The following is a 27,044-nucleotide window of genomic DNA, read 5'->3' as shown; positions in this document are numbered from 1 at the left end:
TTTGCACAGTGAGATCAGTGCAAAGTGGCAGGATCTCAAAGGAGAATTTGGGACGCTGTGTTCAGTTCTCATCAGAACTAGCTATGAAAAATAGTCTTATCCTGAATGATTCTTGTCTTAATGAGAATGCACCCATGGATTTAGTTTTCATTTCATGTGATTTAGGTGGTTTCACACATTTCTAGAATTCCCGCTTTTCGGAGTGGGGTGGTTTTTGACTGCACCTATAGATCTTCCAACGGGAAATGTGCATGATGAATTTGATTGTTTCCCATTACAGATTTTTGTCCATCACACGGCTTGTAAGGTCATCCCTCATCTACTGGATGTGCTTTTATGACAGGCTGTTTTTCAGTATTTAATGTGATTTTAATCTGTGTTATTGGCATCTGAATAAAAAATGCAGATGGATGTCTGCAGCATACAATAAATTAAAATTTGCCATGTGATTACAAATAGGGGAGTTTTGTCTCGCAAACCATCATCTATGACAGGATGTAGTCAGGATTAAAAACCAGGTTATAGCATTGTCCATCTGTTTGGTGTGTGTGTGTGGGGGGTGGGGGGGGAAGAGGGTTAACTTGCAGGCTAACCACAGTTTTAAAATGAAATTAATACATGTGAAATTAATTAATCCAGCTGTGAAAGCTGGATTCCCAGGGATTTGAGGCCGTCTAATCATGCCTACAATAGTTAACATGTGGGCAGCAACTTCCTTTACGCTCCACCTCCATCAGCCACGAACTGGTAGCAGCTCCTCCTTGTGGTGTATTGTGGACTGCGTTGGAATTGCAAACTCTCTCTTTAAGAGTGGGGTTTCCTGGACCTGTCAGCGGGCTAGGGGCTCTGTAGGGAACTGTGCGATCAGAGTCAGTCTGGTGAGAGCCAACTTAAAGCAAAGTTAGGTGAGTTGTGCTTGTCTCCCTTAGAGAGCAGCCTCTCTCTCTTCGGGTTCCTATGTACTATCGTTCAGAATTCTGAGATGTAAAGTAGTGTTATATTGCAGACTTCCAGCAAGAGTATTAGTGTGTTTACATATAAACTTCTGTGTGTCGGCTGTGAACATAACACTCTTTGACTGAAAGGGCTCTGGTCTCTCTTGGGACCTGCCCCCCTCTACGCTGTTCCAACAGCGTAAAAGGAAAAGTTTACTACAGTAGCCACCCGCGGAGGAATATCCTCAGGACATGGTCATCTGCCAGTCTGACATAGAACTCTCCTAAGAGTTCAACACTAGTCTCTCATGTAGGGGAAATAGAGGAGAAGTGACAAGAGCATTCAGCACTCCATCATTCTCAGCTGCTCTCAGCCCCTTTAGGGTCATTGGCTACCCTACAGTAAGCTGGAGCGGCCTTCGGGCTTCCCTAATGGAAACCAGGCGCTGCTGCCCCAAGAATACAGGGAGTACAAATGTGGTCTGAAGCCACCTTTGCCTCCAACTCAGAAGCACATGAATGGACTGCCAGCGCATCAGGGCTGTATTTCGTGCCTATTGAGTTGACACATAACATTTCCAAATGCCCACTGGGTAGCAAAGCTGACCTGAAAATTTTCAAAATTAGCTATTTTGATGACAGTCATCAAAATTTCAGATTTGGGGGTGGGAGGAACATGACATGTTGCTGTTTTGTTTTGTTTTTTCAACCAGGTCTGTTGAATAATCCACTCATCTCCCTACCCCTCCGGGTCCCTCCCCTTTCTGAAGGTAAATTCTATGATGCAGATTCCTGTACACAAAAAACTGGACTGAGACCAGTTTGTATCACATAGGCTGCCCAACAGCCTTCTGGAAGGCAGACTGGGTCAGAGCTGAACTTGTGACCTGGACGTGGAACACGTCGTTCTACAGCCAGTCCCCAACATCCAGTCAGAGAGGGGCATGACATGAGTTACTGGAGCTTTTCTGTGCTTTCCTGTTCCTGAGCCTGAGATGTTCAGGCTGCCCTGCTCTTCCTGAAAATACCAGTAGGTCATCATTGTCCATGAGGCTTCGAAGCCTGGTTATTCCCCTTTTGCCTTCTTCCCACATTCTCTGCCTCCTTCAGCATAGGGTGGGGATTCAATCCATTCCAATCGTATCCTTTAAAGGCACTTGGCTTTGGGGAAATGCTGTGGCCTTGGGTTATATAGCAGGTAGACAAGGCGATCACAATAGTCCATTCTGGCCTTGGAGTCTATGAATCCTTCTCTCTTTTAGGATTCTTAAACAAGCCGTTTTCTCGTTTCTACCAAACAGCTGAGGTGCACGCAGTGCATTAACAGTTCAGAATCTGAAGTTTTGGCTGTGATGGAGCCCAGCAACAATGATTTATGTCTGCGGATGGCCAAGCACTTGATATTTGCTATAGCTCAAACGGTCAGCATGTCTGTACTCCCAGCTAGTGGACACAGTGTTACTTGAAAATACATTTTAAAATCTACTGCAGACAAATGGTCTAAACTTAGAGCTAGTGAAGAATTTTTTTTGAAATTAGAAAATACCATTTTTTTTCAACTGTTTTTTTCTTAAACTCCAATCCTATTCATTCTAAAAGCTCCAATCCTATTCATTCTTACACATGTGCTTAGCTTTACTGATGTGACTCGTCCCACTGAAGTCAATTGAAAGTAAATTCCATGTTAGCTCAGTTTTGTTGCTCCTACATTATGGGGGATAAGAGGGGAAAACGGGCCCATTAATAATATTCGAGTTGATAGAAAAATGGAATTCCTTTAGTGTAGGGGATTCTGATTTTCAACTTTTTTTTCCTGTCCCAAATGTGCTGAAAAATCAAAATATTGAAACATTTTAATAGAATGAAGTTTTGAAAACTTCCAATTCAGAAATGTCAAAACCATTCGTAACAATATTTTTGACTAAAACTAATGTTTTTACTGCAATAATAATAGCACCTAGCTCTTCCACAGAACTTTTCATCTATTGATCTCAAAGCACTTTGTAAAGGAGGTCATTGTGATTATCCCCATTTTACAAGTGGGGAAACGAAGACACGGAGAGTGACTTGCCCAAGGTCACCAGGCAGGCAAGCCTGAATTGAAATTAAACAGGTTTCAGAGTAACAGCCGTGTTAGTCTGTATTCGCGAAAAGAAAAGGAGTGCTTGTGGCACCTTAGAGACTAACCAATTTATTTGAGCATGAGCTTTCGTGAGCTACAGCTCACTTCATCGGATGCATACCGTGGAAACTGCAGCAGACATTATATACACACAGAGATCATGAAACAATACCTCCTCCCACCCCACTGTCCTGCTGGTAATAGCTTATCTAAAGTGATCATCAAGTTGGGCCATTTCCAGCACAAATCCAGGTTTTCTATGTGAAGAGAGTTGTCACTTTGGATGGGCTATTACCAGCAGGAGAGTGAGTTTGTGTGTGGGGAGGCGGAGGGTGAGAAAACCTGGATTTGTGCTGGAAATGGCCCAACTTGATGATCACTTTAGATAAGCTATTACCAGCAGGACAGTGGGGTGGGAGGAGGTATTGTTTCATGATCTCTCTGTGTGTATAATGTCTTCTGCAGTTTCCACAGTATGCATCCGATGAAGTGAGCTGTAGCTCACGAAAGCTCATGCTCAAATAAATTGGTTAGTCTCTAAGGTGCCACAAGTACTCCTTTTCTTTTTGAAATTAAACATTGAGTGTTTCACTTTTGCTGGTAGAAAATGCCCCTGAGAAAACTGCCAAAATTAACCATTTCCCATGGAGAATTTCAGCTTAGATAAAATCCCATTTTCAGATGGGAACATGTTTCATTTCATTTATTTTTGATCAGCCCTAAATAATATATAATAATGCCACAGAAAAAACTCAGCAGTCTTGGTGCCTAGTTCTCTGCTGTAATCACTAGACGCGCTGCCCTATAAGAAAACAGTAATGAATACAGAATTATATAGTTACTGTGGATTCTTTGCAATGTTTGGTTCATTTTATTGGATGTCACGTTCTCACCCATTTATCATTTTAGTTCCTTTCAGCAGTTACTCTTACAAAACTGCGTTCGTGCCAAGACTCAAAGGGAAGCTGTAGTCACAACTGAGTGCTCTGTGGCACTGTTTATTCACCTCACCTTTTCAATTAGCAGATGTGCTATTGTAGAAAAAACATCAAGGGGCCCCAACTGAAGGTTTCGTTTCCTCTCTATTGACTTGATTGGAAAACTGGAAAATGACGGTTTTTGCCAGCAGGCATGTCAGTTTAAGGCAGAGAATCAACCAACCTCATACCTGGCTGCCCAGAGAGCAGCCTGGTAAACCTTTTGGGGTCTGGCCAGCTTTTGCACCTGTACATAAAACAGCTCCTGAATTATGGAGATACTATTATTATCATCTCACTATTTTGAGGCTGAAGTGTATTTCCCCTCCGTAAACTCAGTTGTAACCTCTGTCTTTAACAGTAGGGTGAGGAAAAAAACTTCCCCAGAGACAGGGTATCCTATAATAGTCTACTGCAGGGTTTCCTGCATCTTCCTATGAAGCAGCTGGTGTTGAAGGCAGAGTGCTGGACTAGGTGGCCCACTGCTCTGATCCAGTCAGTGGGGCAATCTGTGTTCCCAACTTTTCAAAATTGAAATAAGTCTGCCTGCAGTTTCACATTCATGATCGTATGCCGGCATGTCTGAGGAACAGCGATTCAAGTACTGGGGGGAGAGAGGTGGGTTCTTGATCTGTGCTACACGCTGTGCATGCAGATAGCAAGAAGAAGATCCCTGACTCCAAGAGCTTAGTCTAAGTAGAATCTAAGCACAGATCCAGGTTTGCCTACTGGACCCATTCTCTGCTTTTGTGTATATTACAGAGGCTAACCCAGGTCAGTGTGCAAGGCACTGTACAAACACATAGAGAGAGCAAGTCCCTGTCCTGAAGAGCTTACAGTCTAAATAGACAACCAAAGGAGAGGTGGACCAAGCGAGGGTCACAGTGGGGGAAGTGGTTTGCCCAGGTTCAGACAGCAGGTCAGTGGCAGAGCCAGGAATATAACCAAAATCTCCTGACTCCCAACCCAGTGCCCTATATACCAATGCCCCTCAACACAGCTGATTCTGAGCTCTTCAGAAAGCAGATTTATGGAGAAAAATCAGAGAGATGGACTGTCGGAGTAAGTTTAAAAAAAAAGATTTGCAACTTAAAAAAAAAAAAAGAGGCTTGGTATATTTATTGGTTTTTTTTCATTATTACTAATCATTTAATGGAACAGCTGAGGTTCTCTTAGTGTCCTCCACTGAATCAAGAGAGGTTTGTAAAGGTGATTATTTGTGCTACACTCTTAAAGTATTATGTTTTGATTCCCTGTCACTTTATTTTGTTCAGCACCTCCACATGTTTGGCAGTGATGTATTGTAAACTGAATTATTATTTATAAGCTTCTAGTCTTTAGGTCTTGAGTAGTTTTGCTGTGCACTGTTTAACCACTGTCATGTTCCACCCTTGCAGTAACTGCATTGTGATGGGTGGTGGACATGCAATATATAGTTGAAACTAGTAAAGTGTGGGGATAAAAGGCACTACAGAAATACTAAGTTTTATTACTCCTCATAACAGAATATCAATATCACTCTGAAATGTATAAGTTGTCTTGTTGCTCTCATAGAGTTGAATTGAGTTTATACTTATGGGTTAGGAAACAATGGCTCAGTTCTTCAACCCTCACTCAGGTAAGTTGCCCTTACTCAATAAAATGTCTGTGGTGGGGAGAGAAACGGCCATGATACTCTTCCAAGCTCCACCCATGTGATATACCAGAATGAGGAACCACTCACAAGAGACAATGCACATGTTCAAAACATGATCATGCTAATGACTCCCTGGTTTTGCCGAAATCCCATCTCAAGACTTATCCCATTTCCATGAGTTGTGGCTTGTAATTGTGTCTAATCAACCTATTTAGCCATACAGTCTAAGTACTCTACTAGACTATATCTGCTACCTATTGGTCTGTTTCTTCAAAGTGCTGATGGTCTCCTGCAAGCTTTTGAGCCTTCTCAACCCCAGGTGGAATTCGATGAGGGCTCACAACATCTCATCACCTTACTAGATCGACCCTTTAAAGATAACGAGGTGACTAGAAAATAGCTAGAAGCCTGTAGGACCAAAGTAACCCTTCGCCCAAAGCTGGAACTAAACTAGTTTTTGAACTTCAGAAAATTTGGATCAAGCTCTTTTTTTTTTTTTTCCTAGCCAGACATGAGTGAATGGGAGACCCCAGAGTTTCTAAGGGAAAGCCTGGAGGGAAGGTTTTCTCACCAGAGTGTGAATCTGTGGCAAATGATTCATCCTGCCACATATTTGGCATCTACCCTTCATAAATGTCAAGTGTGATAACAGGTTTTAATAAACCTGTCAGAATTGTTACATTTCAGATTTAGTGAAAAGGTTATGCATTTTTTTAAAAACCGAAGCAAACACCAACCACCACGACCCGTCACACTGCTGAATTTCATTAGAAGTCCTGGACTGTCTGAGTTGAAAGCTCACGGCCAGGTTGATGAGTTAGTTAAAAAAGTAAATTCCAGCTCTAACAGGTATTAAAACCTGCAGCACCACCACATCCACGCACACAGCAGCTAATGGGACAAGAAGTGTTTTAAGCCAGTCACTTCCTCACTGACGACTTAATTTTGGGAACTGACAACAAGCCCTTGTCATGATATGCCAGATAAAGAGAGATGCCCTGACACCATCCTGCTCCCTGAAATTTTGTTCTATTTTTTTTTTTTTAAGTGGCAGCAAGAATGAGAATTGTTTTGGGACCCAGTTCAGGAAATGAAGTGGTTGCCTCACTGCCTAACTTTAGCTGAATACATGCAATTGGTTCATATTTATTAAAAGAACAGAGTGCATCTTGTCACCAAGTAAGCTGCTGTCCTCCCACGCATCCTCCAATGCATTTAATTCTCTTCTCTCCATCCGCTGCATAATCATTCCATTACGATTGCAAGGGAAAGAGGTAATTGGTTTCAAATGTTCCTGGCTTGACCAATTTATATTTTAATACTCTGCTGGGGACTTGTTGTTTACAATGGAGCACTTTAATGTTGCGTACATTACTGATTATTCCCTGAGTACTCAGTATAAAAATTTCCCCTCTTCCCCATCAGCTATTTTTGTTTGACTTTGCATGGGCATATTAATATAAGGGTGTCTGTTAAGTTGTTCTTAACTGAATGACTGTAATAATGTGTACAGTAGACAAAGTTCAGAGCAGCCATTAGCCAATACGTGTCCATTTTAATACTATTGCTGATTTGAATTTAGAATTGTGTTGTACTACAATATACCCGCTCCTGCTTTCGCACCTCAGGCTGCGCGGGGCAGGGAATTGGTCCTTAGTTGGACAGTTGATCATTACACGGTACAATGCCCATTTACAATGGTGGGTGGGTGTGTATAAATACTAAAATATGCACTCAAGCGGTGAGTAAATAACTGCATCTGTGGCTGCAGTGATCTTATGCAATTGCACTTTATTTTGCATTAGGAGGAGAATGTTTATCCAAATCCCCCTCTGTCCCCTAACAGTTTTCTTTTGATCAATTAATCTTCAATTATGCATTTCCATGTGTCCCCTCCCTCCCCCCCCCCCCGACAACTGAAAACTGAAGGCCAGCAGCCTAACTAGTAGAGACTGATCCATTGTTAATTAGTTTCTTTCTTTTCTCTTTACAACTGTTTAACATCCGCTCTTCATGTTTGATCAAAGACTCTTGTACAACTCTGAGATTATTCTATTTAGCAGTCTACCGATCAGCAGGTGCCTTCAGGGACAACCCGAGTCGACACCCATTTAGCACTCAGCCTCTAAAACATGTTCTGTATATTAGTAACCCATTGATAACTTCTCAGTGACAGGATTCATGAAATATTTAAGGAGCAAAATGTTTGATTTGGTAGATACTGACAATAACTAGTGACTGCATTCCAGTTTGGAATAACATTTATGACCAGTATCAAAGGCAGAGAAAGGAGGGTGATAAATATAACTCAAAATACAATCTGACTATGTATGTAACTTTAGGGACTGCTTAACCATGCCCAGTATTATCACTGTTTGTACGGTTTCAGAGTAGCAGCCGTGTTAGTCTGTATTCGCAAAAAAAAAAAAAAAAAAAGGAGGACTTGTGGCACCTTAGAGACTAACCAATTTATTTGAGCATAAGCTTTTGTGAGCTACAGCTCACTTCATCGGATGTATTCAGTGGAAAATACAGTGGGGAGATTTATATACACAGAGAACATGAAACAATGGGTGTCACCATACACACTGTAACAAGAGTGATCACTTAAGATGAGCTATTATCAGCAGGAGAGCGGGGGGGGGGGGGAGAGGGGGGAAGGGGAGGAGAAAACCTTTTGTAGTGATAATCAAGGTGGGCCATTTCCAGCAGTTGACAAGAACCTCTGAGGCACAGTGAGGGGTGGGGTGGGAAAATAAACATGGGAAAATAGTTTTATTTTGTGTAATGACCCATCCACTCCCAGTCTCTATTCAAGCCTAAGTTAATTGTATCCAGTTTGCAAATTAATTCCAATTCAGCAGTGTCTCGTTGGAGTCTGTTTTTGAAGCTTTTTTGTTGAAGAATAGCAACTTTTAGGTCTGTAATCGAATGACCAAAGAAATTGAAGCGTTCTCCCACTGGTTTTTGAATGTTATAATTCTTGACGTCTGATTTGTGTCCATTTATTCTTTTACGTAGAGACTGTCCAGTTTGACCAATGTACATGGCAGACGGGCATTGCTGGCACATGATGGCATATATCCCATTGGTGGATGTGCAGGTGAACGAGCCTCTGATAGTGTGGCTGATGTTATTAGGCCCTATGATGGTGTCCCCTGAATAGATATGTGGGCACAGTTGGCAATGGGCTTTGTTGCAAGGATAGGTTCCTGCGTTAGTGGTTCTGTTGTGTGGTGTGTGGTTGCTGGTGAGTATTTGCTTCAGGTTGGGGGGCTTTCTGTAAGCAAGGACTGGCCTGTCTCCCAAGATCTGTGAGAGTGATGGGTCGTCCTTCAGGATAGGTTGTAGATGTCAAGGTTCCTTCCCCACTCTGAACTCTAGGGTACAGATGTGGAGACCTGCATGAAAACCCCCTAAGCTTATTTTTACTAGCTTAGGTTAAAACTTCCCCAAGGTACAAACTGTTTTACCTTTTGCCCTTGGACTTTATTGCTGCCACCACCAAGCATCTAACAAATATATAACAGAGAAAGAGCCCGGTTGGAAACGTCTTCCACCTCCCCCAAAATCCTCCCCAAACCTTACACCCCCTTTCCTGGGGAAGGCTTGATACTGTTCGTATGATAACACCTAGAGGTCCCGACTGAGTCAGGGAACCCTGTGGTAGGCACTGCACAGACACAAGAGAGTCCTGCCCAAAAGATCTTGCACTCTGGGGCAAAACAGACAAAGGGCGGGATACAGAGGCACAGGGAGGTTATTACTTGCAGCAGAGTACATCCATCTCTGCCATCCATGGATTTGGCACAGTGTGCCAGAGAATGAAGCAACTTGATCCAGCTCCCATTTTAGTCCATTTTACACTGACTCCAATGAGAGTTGGGTCAAGCTCCTGATCTGAGGGCTGAGGAAGAGGAAATGTGGGTTAAGTCCCTAGCTCTGCCACTGACTCGTGGGGCTAGGTTTTCTCATGTGGCTGAGGGAAGGGGAGCTGAGTTTGGGGTCCAGCTCTAACCCAAGCTACATCTGCTGCCTGGTGGCTTTATATTCCACCATTGACTTTGGACCTCACGTGGAAGCTTGCTCTTGCAGAGCTCCGCCCTGAACTTACCCCAGCACTGAGGCCAATGTGTAAGTCCCAAGAAGGGAAAGAGGAAGGAGGGTCCAGTGGCTAGGGTGCTAACCTGGGACCTGTGTTCGAGTCCCTGCTCAGCCATAGGCTTCTTGTGTAACCTTGGTCAAGCTGCATAGCCTGTTTCCCATCTGCAAAATGGGAATAGTAGCACTCCCCTACTGCAGAGGGGTATTAGGCAACGGGCATTTGTGATTGTGAGTTGCTCGGCTACTATGGTGATGGGAGACCTGTCACAGGGTGGCTGGCCTGTTAAAGGAAGATGGGCCTCACACCACCTGTCACAAGTTGAACTTTGCCGCCCCAGGTGGGAGAATGATTTGCCATTTGACAAACTCAATCCAGGCCTGAGGATTGAAGGGAGAGGTCAGAAGGGAAGAAGGGGATCGACTGTGGAAAAGACGTTAGCCAACACACAGGCCCAGGAAGGAGGGCTGTGCAACCACTACACTTGAGGGTTGATTTATGGGCTGGGGAGGCAAAAATTAAAGCCACAGTCCTAGGAAGGAGGACTGTGAGACCCTAAAGCTGAGGAGTGAGCAGAAACGGGCCTTTATGGGAGGTGAATGATATTAAATAAATGAGAAATGGAATATTTTTCCACTGACCTTGCCTATGATTGGATTATTTTGGGGGAGCTCAGACAGAAACCAAAACAACGTGCCTTCAGGGCCACAGTGGGGTACCCTGAGGAACAGTGCCTGTTTCCTGGGCCATATAAGTGCCTTAGCTAGAAGGGGGTTTCTGCCTGCTTGAGTGATGACACCAGATTCACATGATGTAGCAGCTAAACACCCACCCACATCTAGCTGTAACAGAGCATCTCTCCTTTCTGCCTTTTTCTTTGTGTTTATCTGCTTGTGTTTGACTGGGGTAAACTGACTTAACAAAATTACAGTGGAGTGAGTGAGCTGAAAACATTTTGGCTGCCACCCATTTAACTGCTTTATAATAACCATGTAAATACTGCCATCATAGCTTGAAAAGCATAAGAGACAAAGGTGATATGGGATGTGAAATTTCCCTTGTAGCATGTAGTTAACACAGTAGAAGGTTTACATCGTGTGTGCTCATTAAGAAACTAAAACCTGGAGTGAATCCCTCCCCGTCCCCCCAAAAACAATTATCACTAAGCATGGGGTTCAGCAGCATAACCTCTCAAACAATGCTAGAACCAGGATACCTGCCTTTGCCTCTTCGTTTAGGGTTGTTGAACAACCAATAGTTTCCTTCCAGAAACATTTTGTTGGTTAAGCAGCTTAAATTCTCCAAACAATTCCATTACTTTGTAATGGATGCATCCGATGAAGTGAGCTGTAGCTCACGAAAGCTTATGCTCAAATAAATTGGTTAGTCTCTAAGGTGCCACAAGTACTCCTTTTCTTTTTACTTTGTAAGTTATTCCGATGCTTGTTTCACTGGCCATGCCTTTCCTTTCTTTCTCACACTGGACTCAGTCTGTGAGACACTGAGACGTTGAAGGCAATGGGACTTGATATTAAGCACTACACGAGGTGGCCCTGTATTGTTCGTTGTTCAGCGACTCTCCAAAATCACGTTGATGAATTTGGAAATTCTAGAATAGGAAATTCTACTGATACTCCCAGTTTCTTGTGCAACATACATCTATTTCTTTCTTTGCTTCAAGTTTCAGATCTGATTTACTTGTCCCAAAGGTGGTTTGTTCTGCTTCATGTTGCCTCGTTCCTCTTGCTTTTGTTGCAAATAAACTAATCCTTTAGATTCTAACTCATGTCATTATTTAAGCCTCATGTTCAGTTGTGTTAAAACATCTGCTACATGGCCAGATTTCAGCCCATCGCTTTGTTTTTTTTTGGCTCGTAATTTAACCAGCCAACTGATATGACAGTGTCAGTCTTTATTTGCCTGCCTGCTATTCACACGGGGTGAAAATCACCCCTGTGCGGCGGGCTAGAGGAGCAAGGACTATAAACCGCTTCAGCCCCATTTAAGCAGTGTCTTGAGGGCTTAAGTGAGAGTTAACCTCTGGAAAGGGGTTGTGCTGAGTTACTCTGCACAGGGTGACCTTCTCCCTCCCAGAAGAGTGTAATATCTTTTTCCCTGTTGGTGAGAGAGACAAGCTTCCGAGCTGACTCAGAAAGAGATTGCCTCACCCACCTTGTCTCTCTAACGTTCTGGGACCTACACAGCTACAACAATGCTGCGTGTGCCTAAACTTTTACCTGTGTAAAAGTTTCATTGTATAATCCCATGCCATTTTACAAGACAGACTGTCCCATTTTCACGAAGCATCAAAGAAGTAGGCCAGTTTCATGCAGGGAACATACACTGTTACAAATCCTATCTACTTTGATGCTGGCTGAATTCTCTCCAGCGTAAATTTGAAACTAAATCCTTTCTACTATGTGTGAACCAGGTAAACGTAGCAGCTTTACGGAGGGGCACAAAGAGACTAACGGATTTGATGAAGGACATACAATGTGCCAGATTTGCCAGCTGGCACAAAGGATCTATGTACTTGAGATTTCCCATTATCTCTGTCAGGCAGCTGTGATTGTCATTAAGAATGTAGGTCACAAATGCCTGCCCCCTCAAAATCATGGACTCTGACCAAGGTTTTCAAAGGTGACCAATGATTCTGGAGGTATCACTTCTTGGGTGCCCAACCTGAGTCACCTTTAAAGTGGTCTGATTTTGTTTTCAGAGGGTAGCACTCCCTTTCTGGCCTTTTTAGGGTGTCAGAGGAGGCAATAGAATTTTGCTGTCTGTTACCCTGCTATACCCCGTATCCCAATCCCCTTTAAAAGCACTGGATAAAATATAAAGAACGGCCATGCTGGGTCAGATGAGTGGTCCATCAAGCCCAGTATCCTGTCTTCCAGTAGTATCCAATGCCAGGTACTTCAGAGGGAATGAACAGAACAGGGAATCATCAAGTAATCCGTCCCCTGTTGCCCATTCCCACTTATGGCCAACAGATATGAAACATTAGAAATAATACGTAAACATGTCAGCACCCAAAATCACTGGTGACTTTTGAAAATCTTGGCCTTTTTGGTTTTTTGTTTTTTTGTAATTGCTTTGCAAATGACCTACTTTTTGGACTCTGTTCCTGTAAGTGACAGCAGGTATGAAAAAAAATGTATTTCCTTTCCTCTTTAGAGGTCATGCGGTGGCCATTAAGTCATGTCATAGCTGACGTTCCATCTTCACCATCTTGGATTGTATACCTGTTGTCAGTGGGGAAGCTGGATTCCAACTGCAAGTTGGTATTTATACTGCTGCTATTCATCACAATCCAAGTATTCATTTCGGTTGCAAAGCCTGTAAAAAAGCATGGAACCAGGCACTGGGTGAGCCTCGCCCTTTTTCAGATACTGAACTTCCTTCGTATGAGTAGATAAATAGTTACCGTGTTCCCTGATGTTTTATGTGCACACATTTTAATCTGGGAACTCTTCTGAATTGCTTCAGGACGCATTATCAAAACTTGTTCTGATGTGTAATTCACTTTGAGAAAGCTTGATTTATTTCAGGGGGTGGTGCTGGTGGTTAAGTTGCAATAGATATATCCTGATGTAGAATGTTCTTAATGTAATTGAGGGTAATTCCTAGAGATGGGCTATCCTGGGGTCCCACTCACCACGAGGGCACCTCCTCCTGATTGCTCTGGGGATTAGCTCCTTCCAGGTTGAACACCCCAACCACTTTCTCTCACTCTGTGCAACTCGAGATACCCTTCCTTCATGGCTTGGCCCTCCAGCCAGGTCACTGTGTGTTTACCCCTTTCTTGGGTGTCAAAAGTCTTTCTGTACAGACAGTCTCAGGCAGTCTTCCCATTCACTGCCCAGATGGTACCACTTCCCCAGTGGCTGGCAGGGGAACCCAGACACGCTGTCTACACCAGGCCCCAGCTCAGACACTCTCTAATCAGCAGCCAAGGTCTGCACCACTGTAAACCCTGCTGCTCTTTCCCTAAACCTTTTCCTACACCCTTTCCCCAAGGTTCCCTTCCTTCCTTCTCTAATGTCCAGATAACAGCTACATGTTCCCTCACTGCAGCCCCTTCCTGGCCTTATGTTAGCCTTGCCTGTTTGTTCTCAGCTAGGCTTTGTCATCAGCTGTGGTCTATCTGGTCTTCAGAGGGACTTGAGATGAAAAGATCCTCTGCTTGTCCTTGGCATAGGAGCAAAATTCACCCTTTGTGATTATAACTATTTGCTAATGGGGAGAGGTAGATAGGGTTCAGAGTGATGTAGACAAATTGGAGGATTGGGCCAAAAGAAATCTGATGAGGTTCAACAAGGACAAGTGCAGAGTCCTGCACTTAGGACAGAAGAATCCCATGCACCGCTGCAGGCTGGGCACTGACTAGCTAAAGGCAGTTCTGCAGAAAAGGACCTGGGGATTACAGTGGATGAGAAGCTGGATATAAGTCAGCAGTGTGCCCTTGCTGCCAAGAAGGCTAACGGCATATTGGGCTGCATTAGTAGGAGCATTGCCAGCAGATCTAGGGAAGTGATTATTCCCCTCTATCTGGCACAGGTGAGGCCACATCTGGAGTATTGCATCAAGTTTTGGGCCCCCTACTACAGAAAGGATGTGGACAAATTGGAGAGAGTCCAGCGGAGGGCAACAAAAATGATGAGGTGGCTGGGGTACATGACTTATGAGAGGCTCAGGAAACTGGGCTTGTTTAGTCTTCAGAAAAGAAGAGTGAGGGGAGATTTGATAGCAGCCTTCAATGGAGCTAGGCCATTCTCAGTGGTGGCAGATGACAGAACAAGGAGCAATGGTCTCAAGTTGCAGTGTGGGAGGTTTACATTGGATATTAGGAAAAACTATTTCAGTAGGAGGGTGGTGAAGCACTGGAATGGGTTACCTAGTAAGGTGGTAGAATCTCCATGCTTAGAGGTTTTTATTGCCCAGCTTGACAAAGCCCTGGCTGGGATGATTTAGTTGGGGTTGGTCCTGCTTTGAGCAGGGGGTTGGACTAGATGACCTCCTGAGGTCTCTTCCAACTCTAATATTCTATGATTCTAATGTATGCAATTAATTGCACAATTTCCCCAGATTGTTTTTGTTTTTTAATTATTCCCCTTGTTCTAGTAAGGCATTAGAGCTGAGCGAAATTTCTGGGGCTGAAAAATGCAGCTTTGGGTTGATTGATATGCTGAATAGTTCTGGTGGGGGGAGCTGGAGAGAATCATTCTTGAAAAAGTCACTTTTTTTTCCAGCACTTTCAAAAAAACAAAAACAAATCTAGCTACATTTCAAAAGTCAAAATGTTTCCTTCCAAAACGGTTAAAAATGCCTGAAAATGAAATGGATATATATATATATATATATTTGGCCAAAATAGTTTTGGGGTTTTTTTGGTTTGCTTTTATTGTGGTGCAAAAAAAGGTGAGAACAAAAATTGGATGGATTTTTGGCCACAAAACTGAAAAAAAAATCAATTTTGTCCTCAGCTCTAGTGAGTCAACAAGATCAAACAGAGAGAGGAAATCTTTCCTTCTTGGCTACCCAAATGCAGCCTGGGCAGCATCATTTGGTGCAAACTTCAGCTTCCTGACTCAACCCTTTTGTGGATGGATTCCCTGTCATGGGGAGAGGATAGTTAAGACTTCATGGCACAGTCCTTTCCTTCTCTTAAAACAAGGAGACTAAGTGTGGTTGCACTTTCTTACGATATGCGCCACTAGTCTGAGAATGAGCAACTCATTTCACATCAGCCACTGAACAGCCAATGGATAATCATACTCTTCAGACACGAACCACCTGCGCTGCAATCGAACCAGTGACTTCATCCCTGATTCTGCAAAGACTTCTGCTCATGCTGAACTTTAAGTTAACTCAGGGGATCTACACAGGTTGAGCACGTACATGAGTCTTTGCCGGCTTGAGACCTTGGAATATAAAAGTACCATAGATTCCTTACATATTCCGTGAGCTCCTAGACAGGAAAGTAAATAAAATGGCCAGATTTTCCAAAACAAATCGAAAAAATGTACTTGGCATGTTTAAGAATAGTGGGTTCTGCTAAGTGCTGAGAGATCTCTGGAAAATAGGCACATTCCATCAGGTCCCAAAATGAGATGAGGTCCTTTAAAAATCTGGGCTTGATATAATTACCATGTATGCCAAATACAGTAATCTAATAAACCGCAAAGAAAGATTTCATTTCAACTCATACCTCTCGAATTCGACCATCTTTTGATCTCCCAGAATAACCGATGAAGGAATTTGATAGCAAAAAATGATGTGGGTAATTTAGGATGTCCTTTTATTTTCCTAGTTGGCTAATACTGAAAATATTCAGACTGGATCGCGCTGTGGTTCAGATCAATAGAAATTTTCTATTAGTGCTGAATTACCCTCATGAGTGGAAAGGAAGCAATCAAGTCAGCCACAAGGAAAGGGTAGGTACCCATGTGTGTAAATTGAGATTGGACTTACATGACTCATTCTTACGTTAGTGCATTGAAATTGTAATGTGGTGCATGCAAATATCAAATGTCATCCTAATGGGTTGTCATAGTAATGTTGACAGGAGCTGATTTCCAATCAGCCAAATAACTATTCAGTGAATCCAGTTCATTTCCAGAAGTCTGTTGTGGCCCCACTTGGTCCCATTACCTGGAATTTCCGAAGGGCTTGTTTCACTATACCTGGTCAACATTTTTTTCAAGAATTAAAATTTTGGACAAAATGATTTAACAAAATAATTTTAAAAGTTTTATCCTTTTTTGACCAGCCCTGGGTACTAATTGTCACCTAATTACAGCAGACAGGTTAAGGGATGTTGCAGATGCAACTACGGAGTCCCGCCTGTCTATTTAAGGAACTTATGTGGTGCCCCATTACTGTGGTAGCTGAGCATCTGACAATCTTCAATGTATTTATCCTCACAACTAAGAAATTCCTGCAGTTATAGCTTGACTGAAAGGTATTGCTTTTCCACCCTGTGTAATAGAGTTTCTAGAACGTTGGAGCTTCAGGAATTAACCTTCCCCCTTGACTTGCCTTCAGGTGAAACACATAGAAAACAGCACTAGCAAATGGCTTTGATTCAGCACTTTTTTATATTTAGCTGCATACAGAGCTGTAAAGCAAGAAAACAACCTCAGGAGGCACAGGTCCAACGTCACCACACACTTTTTAGCAAGGAGAGATACCAGCTTATTATTCTGTGAAAATCAGGGATTTACCTACGTAACCAGAAGTGAGCTAGGACCACAAAAAGTGAGTTTATAATTCAAAATGCAAAAAATAAAAACCAAATGACAAAGTCCACAGTCCTGCAAAAACTTAGGCAACTGTTTAACTTTTCTCATATGAATACTCCCATTGGAAGTCATTGAGCTGTCTTACCTGAGCAAAGCTAAGTAGCTGTGTAAGCATTTGTAGGAGCAGCATCTAAATTACACCTGCGACAGATCGTGTACACATGGAAAATTCAAAAACTCTTGCGTCAATTTTATAAATGTTATGTCTATCTCTATGGGCTTGCTAGAGACTGCATTCCTAGCTCCATGGGGAGCTATAGAGTTTCCTGCAGGAACTAAAATTTCTAGAAATTATTTAATGCAAATCCCGAAGGCAGGTATCAACTCAGTGGAAGTTTCACCCTGTAGGGGTACTAGCTTAAACTGGATTTGTCTGGTTGAAGAGGACTGACCAACAAGAGAACTCTAAACTGTATAAAGTATCCACCCAAACATGGGGAGAGAGGTCACTCACTTGATCCCCGAACTGACATGAAACTTGGACCAAGAGTCCCTTCAGAAAGGGCTTGAAGTACCTTGGAATCTACCATGCGGAAGATGGGTGACACTTGGTAAGCTCTATGCATGCATATAAGCTGTTGGTTGTTTTTAAGATGTATTTTCTCTAGAATGCTTTTCTTCTGAATAAATAGTACTTTGCTTTATCAAAGCTTGGTGGTCACTGATTAATCCTGTCATTGCCCTTGGGAGAATGGGACTGCAGGTGCTGAACTAAAGTCAACTCTGCTGTGATAATTGCAATGCATAGAAAGCTTCTGCAGCCCAAGTCCCAGTCTGGAGGGAGAGGAAATTGGGGTACTGCCCTAAGACATGTGATGGCTAATGGCCTGAGCCCAAGCCCATGCCCTCAAGGACGCAGTGAGAGGGTCAGAAGTGCAATCATCTCGGGAATGGTGAGAACTCCCGCACTGGATTTAATAGATTTCTAGCTTTACAATGTGTGAAGGACCCTACTATCTGACCTCCTACATAACACAGGCCACAGGACCTCACTCAGTAAAGCCTTCTTGAGGTGTCTTGTCTTCTCTTCCTTTATGCTTTAAACCTTGAGTCTGCAATGGGAACCATGTGGGTGGATCTTGGCACCTGTGGGGTGCTCCATTGCAGGATTGATGCCTTAGATAGTTGCAGTCTCAAAGCCTCACTGTTTTTTTTTTTTTTTTGGTATTATGTGTCCCCCAGCTGAGCATGCTGCCAGAACTAAAATAATAATAATAATAATAATAATAATAATTAATAATTAATAATCCAAATAGCAACCTGTGCTAACACCATATAGCTGTTTGTCTCCTTCCAGTGGCAAGATTGGATATAGATGTTTGAATCTGCTAATGAACTTGTTTCTTGAGCTAAAGCAGAAGAGGCTCTTCCTTTAGGATCCGGAGGTCCTGGTCTCAATCCCTTCACATGAACCATCCAGGGATGCTGTTAAATATGTATATAATGACCTGGTTAGTATGGCTGTCACTTTTGATTGAATCATACAGGCACTAAGAGGAGGCAATAGAGTTTTGCTCTCTGTTACCCTGCTATATCCTGTATTCCAATCTCCTTTAAAAGCAGTGGATACAATATAAGAACATAAGAACGGCCATACTGGATCAGATGAGTGGTCCATCTAGCCCAGTATCCTGTCTTCCGGTAGTGTCCAATGCCAGGTACTTCAGAGGGAATGAACAGAACAGGGAATCATCAAGTAATCCGTCCCCTGTTGCCCATTCACACTTGTGGCCAACAGATATAAAACATTAGAAATAATACGTAAACATGTCAGCTTTTCTTTCTTTTTTTTTTAAAGCTACTGTCTTTAAAATTTCTGTCCTTAAATTTCTGTCCTTGAGCAGGTTTCAGAGTAACAGCCGTGTTAACCTGTATTCGCAAAAAGAAAAGGAGGACTTGTGGCACCATAGACACTAACCGATTTATTTGAGCATGAGCTTTCGTGAGCTACAGCTCACTTCATCGGATGCATACCGTGGAAACTGCAGTAGACATTATATACACACAGAGACCATGAAACAATACCTCCTCCCACCCCACTGTCCTGCTGGTAATAGCTTATCTAAAGTGATCATCAAGTTGGGCCATTTCCAGCACAAATCCAGGTTTTCTCACCCTCCGCCCCCCCCCCCCCCACACAAACTCACTCTCCTGCTGGTAATAGCCCATCCAAAGTGACCACTCTCTTCACAATGTGTATGATAATCAAGGTGGGCCATTTCCTGCACAAATCCAGGTTCTCTCACTCCCTCACCCCCCTACCAATTTATTTGAGCATGAGCTTTCGTGAGCTACAGCTCACTTCATCGGATGTATACCGTGGAAACTGCAGAAGACATTATATACACACAGAGACCATGAAACAATACTTCCTCCCACCCCAGTGAGAGAACTTGGATTTGTGCAGGAAATGGCCCAACTTGATGATCACTTTAGATAAGCTATTACCAGCAGGACAGTGGGGTGGGAGGAGGTATTGTTTCATGGTCTCTGTGTGTATATAATGTCTTCTGCAGTTTCCACGGTATGCATCCGATGAAGTGAGCTGTAGCTCACGAAAACTCATGCTCAAATAAATTGGTTAGTCTCTAAGGTGCCACAAGTACTCCTTTCTTTTTGTCCTTGAGCAGATTTTCGTATGACTTGAATCAAATGTCATTTTAACTTGAGTCCTAGTCAACAAATCTCCAGTGAAATTCTATTAATTTTCAATTAAATTTCAAATAAACCAATTAGCATTTTCATTTTTCAAGAGCAACAAAGGCAGAATCTGTAATGAGTCTATCCAGTCATTCGCAGAGGAATAAATGGTCTGGACAGATTTCTGCAGTCAATCTTTCTGTGTAACTTCATCAAGTATATTACCCTTATCTTCTCCTCGCTTGTTTGAGGCCTTATGTTGGCTTTCTTGTGGTGTCTGCAATCTCTTCTCCCTCCCTCTCTCCCTCTTAGTGAGCTCATGTTCCTCCCCCTTTTTTTCAACCCCGGTCTCCTTGTGTCATTATGTATACCAGAGTAGCACTTCATGGCTCCATCATGCTGAGGCGTGTACACATAGTGAGAGACAATCCCTGCCCCAAAGAGCTCTATAGCCTAAATAGACGAGGCCGGTGGAAGGAGATATTATTATTCCCGTTTTACAGATGGAAAGTTTAAATGACTTGTGTAAGGTTACTAAGGGAGAGTTGGTATTTGAACCTAGCTTTCCTGAGTCTCAGGGCAGTGGTTTAACCACAAGGCTATCCTTTCTTGCTTCGCTTAGCTCTATGTATGAAGATCAGATTGATTGAAGCACTTTAAGAGAGCAATCTAAGCACCCATGTGGCCCCTGTTAGCACAGTAGCTTCATGCTTCACAAGCTTTAATGTATTTATCTTCCCACCACCTCTTTGTGGCAGGGCAGTGCTATTATCCCTATTTTACAGATGGGGAACTGATATACAGGGAAAAAATAAGCGACTTGCCCAATGTCTCACAACAAGTCTATGGTGGCACAGGGGATTTAAACCTAAAAATCCCAAGTCCTAGGCTAGTGCTCCAAGCACACAGTTACCTCTTTAAAAATGTGTATATCTACATTTTATACATGCACAGTATAAAAAAATATTCTGTGTGTGTGTGTGTGTGTGTGTGTGTGTGCGTATATTTGGAGGTGTTACTCTTCATAATCCTACATTACCATGGAGGAATGAACACAGCGAAGGCTAAGCGCTAATATGGAACTGCTTATTTAGAGATTACTTGTCCATTCAGAAAGCATCTAATTCTATTAGGTTGCTGGCAGACCTATGGGAAGCAAGCAGGTGAAGTATCTGTTATATTTCTGAATTGGCAAGGGCTTCTGAATCATACTCTCGCTCCTGTAGCATGGAACAGTCAACTAAACACAATTCCATCAATATATGTGTGAAGAAGTAGTGCTATCCAGGGGCCACTTAACATAAACCTAAGTGTGTGTTCTTCTTGACATCCTGCAGAAATTACAGCAGCAGTTCATTGTTCTCCTACTTTGTAGCAACCAGATTTTAAGTGACTCATGGCGGCTTCTGTGGTCATTTTAATAGCGCTTTTGCAAAATGCTGTGTTGAACTCAGTTGTAGAGACCTGAGTTGCCAAGTTCAGAACTAGATCCCTATCCAAATTTCCCAAACCAAGATCACAGGATTCTCTTCAGTTAGAAAACCTTTTCTATAAAACATGGTATTCCTTGAGAAGTGTGTGTGTGTGTGGGGGGGGGAAACGTTGGTTTCAGTTGCATGGAGAAAAGGGTTTGTGAACTCGGACTAGTTGTAAGCATTGCAAAACTAATCTGAAAAACTTTGAACTCCATGCAGTTCTTCCAGATGAACGTTGTGGTTTAGCTTTCATGACAAAGTGAGACATATCTGTGTTTCAGTGCCAAGTCAATTGAAATTTTAGGGTTCAGCCAAACCTGCAAAGTGAAACAAAACGCAAGGGACTAAAATTTAAAAAAAGGACTAGTGATTTTGGGAACTTCAGACACTTTAATGGAGTCTGATATTCAAAAAGTGATGAGCAATTGCCTTCTTAATATTGCGTCTCAAAATAGGACCCCAAAATTGTGAATCACTTTGGAAAATGTTGAGCAGAGAGTACTGCCATCAGAAAACAGTTCACATAACCCCATCAGCTAACATGGTCTTGCAGCACCAGTAGATCAGTGGTTCTCAACCAGGCTACGTGTACCCCTGGGGATACGTAGAGCTCTTCCAGGGGGTACATCAGCTCATCCAGATATTTGTCTAGTTTTACAACAGACTACATAAAAAGCACTTAAAGTCAGTACAAACTAAAATTTCATACAGACAATAACTTGTTTATACTGCTCTATATAGTGAAATGAAAGTCCATATTTATATTCCAATTGATTTATAATTGTGTGGTAAAAATGAGAAAGTAAGCAATTTTTAGGTAATAATATGGTGTGACACTTGTATTTTTTATCTGATTTTGTAAGCAAGTAGTTTTTAAGTGGGGTGAAACTTGGGGGTACGCAAGACAAATCAGACTCCTGAAAGGGATACAGTCGTCTGGAAAGGTTGAGAACCACTGCAGTAAAATAACCTAATCTGTCTCTTTCATCTAATTTCGCTGATTCTTGGAACAAAATATATCTGTTCAACTGGAAGAAATGTGAATATACAAGACAAGCTATTAATAACACCCAACGGGTGCTGAAACAGAATGTTTATTAATTGACAGGATTGCTTCAAAGCAGCATCTGATAGTTAGGAACAACCTAGACAATGGATGAATTAGGAATCCTGACTGTTTTCCAAAGTGTTATTGATTTTGAAAACAGAAGGGTGGGGGAAGGAGGAGGAAACCCCATTGTGTGTGTATTTTGCTCAGCTGTAGGAACACAGAGCACGTGTGCCTCAGCTGTGCATCTGTAACGTGTCAGCCCACCTGTGATTCTTCACTACATTCTCCGTCTGCATGTTTTGTTGAGGGGCTGCTGGGGTGAGGTGGGGGCTGTTTTTGTTTAACTCCCTGGGGAACCGGTTGTGCTCATTATTTCCCACCTGAGCTGCTGGAGGTGACACTTTGCCACATATGGATTTCATTCCCATAATGGGCCCTAGGCACACAAAGGGTAAGGAAGAGATTAAGGTGGAGACTAGGAAGCCAGGCATGCTGCAGGTGAAACTGATAACAGCTCCAAAAAGCCATCTCTGCAGAAGACAGCAGGGGGCTGGAGAGAAGTACTTCCTGAGGCTGAGGAAGAAGGGACTTTGCTAGCCAACTGGAGCACTAAACCTGTCGGGGAATCCTTTCTCTTGCCTCAGAAGAAGTCTACCTGGTTAGTGTTTGGACAGGCTAGAGAGACTGATTAAAACAACCTGGTCTGTGGACTTTAAATTGGGTTGGTGTGAGCTTGTTTGAAATCAGTTTTGTTTGCCTAGACTGATGCAAAGGCAGCATACCTTTTCCCCCCGAAAGAATAATAGCTGGAGCATGGAACTTCCAGCTCTTGTCTCTTGCTTCCTTTTTTTCCGGGCCTTTCAAGGACAGTTGGTTGCAGCATTTGAACAGAGGAGAAAAACAAACATTACCTCCTGGGAAACCTGGATTAGCAAGCAGTTTATATTGCTGTCTACAAGTTTAATATGTAAATAAAAAGGAGTAGAAATGATGGGTGAGTCTGAGATCCTGGCCTAAAAAAGTGGGGAGTTTGGGTTCTGTGTGCAAAACAAAACACGGATTCATCCTAGGAGCTTTTCCCAGCTGTGTGAAATTCTGGTGCACATTGATTTACAATGGGATTTAGGATCATAAATCACCCAAGCACTCTTGAAAATTGTATTCCCAATCTACACTATCGAGAGAACCAAATTATAAACAAGTTTGCCAAATATCTGGAGAATATGGAAAAATCCTACATAAATTTTAAGCTCAGTGGGCCAGATTCTCAGCTGACGTAAATCACTGTAGCTGAAAGTTACTTAAATTACCTGGGGATCTGGTCCATTTCCATTACAGTCGATACATGCAGACCTAGCAACTTGAAGTGACATCTGTCATGCAAGAAAAAAAAAATGTAGAACTTAGCCTGAAAGGGCAGGGGTGTCTGAGGTTTTTTTGTTTGTTTTATTTTTTTATACACAGCTTCAATACTGTATACAAAGAGAAGTGGGGGAAATAAAGTCAAAACCTACCCTGTAGCTTCACTGTCTTTATGAATAGTTATCTGCATCCCAGCCCAGCAGTGATGGTTGAAAAGCTTAACGGAGTAACAAAAATCCTTTGATTTGAACCCTCATGATCCTCAAGTCAAAGGGATATGATGAGATGTAACAAGCATGTGGCAGTAACACGTGCACTCTTCTGTTCCAGGGATGAGACTGATCGCTAATGAGCTGACAATTGCAGTGTTATTTCAGGTTTCAGAGTAGCAGCCCTGTTAGTCTGTATCCGCAAAAAGAAAAGGAGGACTTGTGGCACCTTAGAGACTAACCAATTTATTTGAGCATGAGCTTTTGTGAGCTACAGCTCACTTCATCGGATGCATACAGTGGAAAATACAGTGGGGAGACTTCTATAAACACAGAACATGAAACAATGGGTGTTACCATACACACTGTAACAAGAGCGATCAGGTAAGGTGAGCTATTACCAGCAGGAGAGCCGGGGCTGGGGAGGGAGGACCTTTTGCAGTGATAATCAAGGAGGGCCATTTCCAGCAGTTGGCAAGAACGTCTGAGGAACAGTAGGGGTGTGGGGGGGAAATAAACATGGGGAAATAGTTTTATTTTGTGTAATGACCCATCCACTCCCAGTCTTTATTCAAGTCTAAGTTAATTGTACCCAGTTATTTCAGATGCTAGGAGTAAAAGCCTGTTTACCTGGCATCTATGGCCTAGATAGAGCCCTATCCAAGCAACATATTGAGTAAACAACGTGCTATCTTGGGAGATGCTGTCGGCAGATAATGTATGTCTAATATAATCTATAGAATAGAAGATGGTATCGGTCTCTTTCTGATGACTGCAAGCTCAAGTAGTAATTCAATCTTTAACAACCTGCTCCAGTATCACTTCAGGTTTGATCTGATATCATCAGACCTCTGCAATGAAATTATAGTTTTCTCGACATTGTTTCTTCTCTCCTACTGTCTGATGAGACTGCAGTTAGACTATCCTGAGTCTGATGTTCTGGTTTTATGGAACCCGAAGCCTGCTTTCCTCTCCTTTACTCCAGCAAAACTTCACTGCGGAGTTACTCCTGATTTACACTGCTGTAAGCAAGAGACGTTTTCCTCCTCCATCTTTTATTTATAGTAAAAACAAGAGTTGTCTGATTTTCTAATGCTGCAGGGTATAGACAGGGCTTTGAATTGGCAGCAATCCTGTGCCACTTCTTAGCTGCGTCTTTTTTGGCAGGGAGGGGGCACTTTTTTGGGGGCATACTGCATGGTCAACTTCAAAAAAGTTGATACGTTGTGGGTTTGTTTGTTTTTTTTTAACCTTGCATCTCTTAAGAATCTAACTAAGAATCTAATTTCTGCCTGAGAAGATTTAAGGTGCCATTATTCCCATAATTTCTGCTGTGGGGATCTGTCTGTTGTAGTTGGATGTCCCTTATGACTGTAGTATCTGTGCACCGCTGTAACGGTGTCAGACTCACCTCTGCGGCGCCTCTTGCTGGTTATCAGCTCACCAGCCTCCGGAGCGCCCTCTGCAGGCCGGTGTCTCGCTTGCCGCTGGGCCCCAAGTCCCTCCTGGACCTCGGTGCCCCCTTTCATGCCGGGGTGCTGCCACCTGCAGTACCCTGCACAGATCTGGGTCTCCCCTCCCCAGGGAACCCCCAACCCCCACCTCGCCTCAGTCTGTGGCCACTGCCAGTCATCACCTCGCCCCTGTTCCCTGGGGCCGACTGCAGTGTAAGCGCCACTCGTCATAGGCGAGGGGGATTTGGACCTGCTGCCTTTGCCTACCCCTTGGGCTGCCCCCTGCAACTCCAGTACCTATTTAGCCTTCCACTAGGCCTGCAGCCTGGGGAGTTTCCAGGCCAGAGCTCCCCAGCTCCTCTGGCCTTCCCCCAGCCCTGCTCTACCTCAGATACCTTGGTATACTCCCAGCAGCCAGGTCCTTCCCTCTCCACAGGCTAGAGAGAGAGTGCCCCGGCTCCTGCCTTCACTGGCTTTTATAGGGTCAGTCGGGTCTGTTTGGGGCGTGGCCACAGCAGAGGCTGCCTTCCACTCAGCCCAGCGTTTCCCCTGCCCCAGCCCTCTCCCAGGGCTGGTTTAAGAAGCCCTTCCAGGCAGGAGCGGGGTGACCACCCTGGCTACACCCTCATAATCTTTTAATTAGAGCTGGTCAAAAACTTTCTGATGGAACGCTTTTCCATCAAAATATGTGGTTTCATCCAAACTGAAACTTTCCATGGGAACGTGTCTATTTTGACCAAGTTCGGTTGCGGGCATGGGGGAGAGGAACCTTTTGACGCTTTCGGAATGGAACATTTTCATTCTGAGGTGACTTTTTGATTTGAAATGTATTTTATGCAAGATTATGTGATAATCAAAACGATTTTGAAATAAAAACGAAATGTTTCGCTTGACACCTCCTCCAGCCCCCAATGAACTTTAAAGGTTCATAAAAACAAACGTAGAAATTGTAGATTTTCCCCAAGAATTGGAAGTTGTTACCTGCACGACTCCACTTTCAATGTATTTATCATCACAATATCCCAATGAGATATTCTTTAATGACTTCCCTACACTGCCAGTTTGGGGCTCGATTATGTGCCTGTGCAGAGACGCAAAAGCGGGTAAGAAACTACCCCACACCCCATTCAGGCCCTAGTAATGCCCCTGTGGTGCTACCAGACCTTGGCTCTGGTCACAGGGAGCCCACTACACCTTTCTCCTCCCGAAGCAGGTGGGCAACGGCTGGATAGGGAGCATATAGAACCTAGACTCTGTCTTTCTCTACACACCAGTCAGTGAAGTGGATTAGCCATAAGGGGGAGAAATAATTTGCTGGTGGTGTGGGTCAGTAATCGTGCAGCATAGTTCTGTCCCTGTGTTGTTTCTGGGATGGTGCAGCTGTGTACTGCTTCTTTTTTTCAAAGGCTAGCAGCAAAGCCACAATGTAGCCCTCACTCAAAGCATTATATTTTGGTTACCAACCAAGGGGATTTGCACAGAGCTGTTTCTGGAATTTCTATGAGAAATTTAAAGGTTTTTCTTTTTGTCCTGACTCAGGATCAATTTTTCTTCCAACATCTCAATTTTCAGTAGGACAGAAATTCTGTTTTTCAGCCAGCTCTAGTTTTGCAAAATCTAATCTGATTAGAAATGTTTTCATGACTTTTCAGAATGTGCATACTTTACACTAATGATACACAGTTGGAACATTAATAGAGTGCTAATATCTGGGGTCCTGATTCTTGGCTGGACCTTATCTAGAAATTTTCACCAGTGCAAAGTGAATGCAGAACAC

General features: G+C 43.1%; 1 protein-coding gene across 1 annotated transcript in view; it reads left to right on the top strand.

Moving 5' to 3' along the window:
* LRRTM4 (leucine rich repeat transmembrane neuronal 4) overlaps positions 1-27,044 on the top strand; it is a 1,034,392-nt gene that overhangs the window by 62,120 nt on the left and 945,228 nt on the right. The gene's annotated exons all lie outside the window — the stretch shown is intronic.

The sequence above is a fragment of the Caretta caretta genome, chromosome 26 (genome assembly GCF_965140235.1).
Source record: "Caretta caretta isolate rCarCar2 chromosome 26, rCarCar1.hap1, whole genome shotgun sequence".
Lineage (NCBI taxonomy): Eukaryota > Metazoa > Chordata > Testudines > Cheloniidae > Caretta > Caretta caretta.
Note: the sequence above shows the minus strand (reverse complement) of the source record. Positions and strands in the feature narration are given on the sequence as shown.